We start from the raw sequence: 1,993 nt of genomic DNA on the forward strand, positions 1-1,993 counted from the left end.
AGCGACACGGAAGACCGGTGATTTCTGCATTTTCAACTGAGGTACTGGGGTCATCTCTCTAGGGAGTGCCGGACAATCGGTGCTGGTCAGCTGCTGCAGCCTGACCAGCGAGAGCTGAAGCAGGGCGAGGCATCGCCTCACCTGGAAGCACAAGGGGGAAGGAAATCCGTTTTCCTAGCCAGGAGAACTGAGACACACAACACCTGGAAAATCGGGTAATTCCCACCCCAATACTGCGCTTTAAGGAAACAGGCACACCAGGAGAATATATCCCACACCTGGCCGACAGGGTCCCACGCCCACAGAGCCTCCCTCACTGCTAACTCAGCAGTCTGCCGCGATCTGTCTGCAAGGCAGCAGCGAGGCTGGGGGAGGGGCGCCCGCCATTGCTGAGGCTTAAGTAGGTAAACAAAGCAGCTGGGAAGCTCGAACTGGGTGGAGCTCACAGCAGCTCAAGGAAGCCTGCCTGTCTCTGTAGACTCCACCGCTGGGGAGAGCCCACAGCTGAAGTCCAATAGGGAAAGCAGCGGGGGCCGGTGCAGACGCGAACGACTCTGTCTGACAGCTTTGGGGAGAGCCGTGGATCTCCCAACGCGGAGGTTGAGATCTGAGAACGGACAGACTGCCTGCTCAGGTGGGTCCCTGACCCCTGAGTAGCCTAGCTGGGAGACATCCCCCACTAGGGGCAGTCTGACACCCCACACCTCACAGGGTGGAGTCACCCCTGAGAGGAAACTTCCAAAGGAAGAATCAGACAGGTACACTCACTGTTCAGCAATATTCTATCTTCGGCAACCTCTGCTGCTGATACCCAGGCAAACAGGGTCTGGAGTGGACCTCAAGCAATCTTCAACAGACCAACAGACAGTCCTTCTGACTATCAGACGGAAAACAATCAAACAGGAAGGACACCTATACCAAAACCCCATCAGTACGTCACCATCATCAAAGACCAGAGACAGATAAAACCACAAAGATGGGGAAGAAGCAGGGCAGAAAAGCTGGAAATTCAAAAAATAAGAGCGCATCTCCCCCTGCAAAGGAGCGCAGCCCATCGCCAGCAACGGATCAAAGCTGGTCAGAGAATGTCTTTGACGAGATGAGAGAAGAAGGCTTCAGTCCATCAAACTTCTCAGAGCTAAAGGAGGAATTACGTACCCAGCGCAAAGAAACTAAAAATCTTGAAAAAAGAGTGGAAGAATTGACAGCTAGACTAATTAATGCAGAGAAGATCATAAACGAAATGACAGAGATGAAAACCATGACACGAGAAATATGTGACAAATGCACAAGCTTCAGTAACCGACTCGATCAACTGGAAGAAAGAGTATCAGCGATTGAGGATCAAATGAATGAAATGAAGCGAGAAGAGAAACCAAAATAAAAAAGAAGAAAAAGAAATGAACAAAGCCTGCAAGAAGTATGGGATTATGTAAAAAGACCAAATCTACGTCTGATTGGGGTGCCTGAAAGTGAGGGGGAAAATGGAACCAAGTTGGAAAACACTCTTCAGGATATCATCCAGGAGAACTTCCCCAACCTAGTAGGGCAGGCCAACATTCAAATTCAGGAAATACAGAGAACGCCACAAAGATACTCCTCCAGAAGAGCAACTCCAAGACACATAATTGCCAGATTCACCAAAGTTGAAAGGAAGGAAAAAATCTTAAGGGCAGCCAGAGAGAAAGGTCGGGTTACCCACAAAGGGAAGCCCATCAGACTAACAGCAGATCTCTCGGCAGAAACTCTACAAGCCAGAAGAGAGTGGGGGCCAATATTCAACGTTCTTAAAGAAAAGAATTTTCAACCGAGAATTTCATATCCAGCCAAACTAAGTTTCATCAGTGAAGGAGAAAGAAAATCCTTTACAGATAAGCAAATGCTTAGAGATTTTGTCACCACCAGGCCTGCCTTACAAGAGACCCTGAAGGAAGCACTAAACATGGAAAGGAACAACCGGTACCAGCCATTGCAAAAACATGCCAAAATGTAA

This window comes from Trachypithecus francoisi, unplaced genomic scaffold, assembly GCF_009764315.1.
Source record: "Trachypithecus francoisi isolate TF-2019V2 unplaced genomic scaffold, Tfra_2.0 Contig00941, whole genome shotgun sequence".
In the NCBI taxonomy this organism is placed as follows: domain Eukaryota; kingdom Metazoa; phylum Chordata; class Mammalia; order Primates; family Cercopithecidae; genus Trachypithecus; species Trachypithecus francoisi.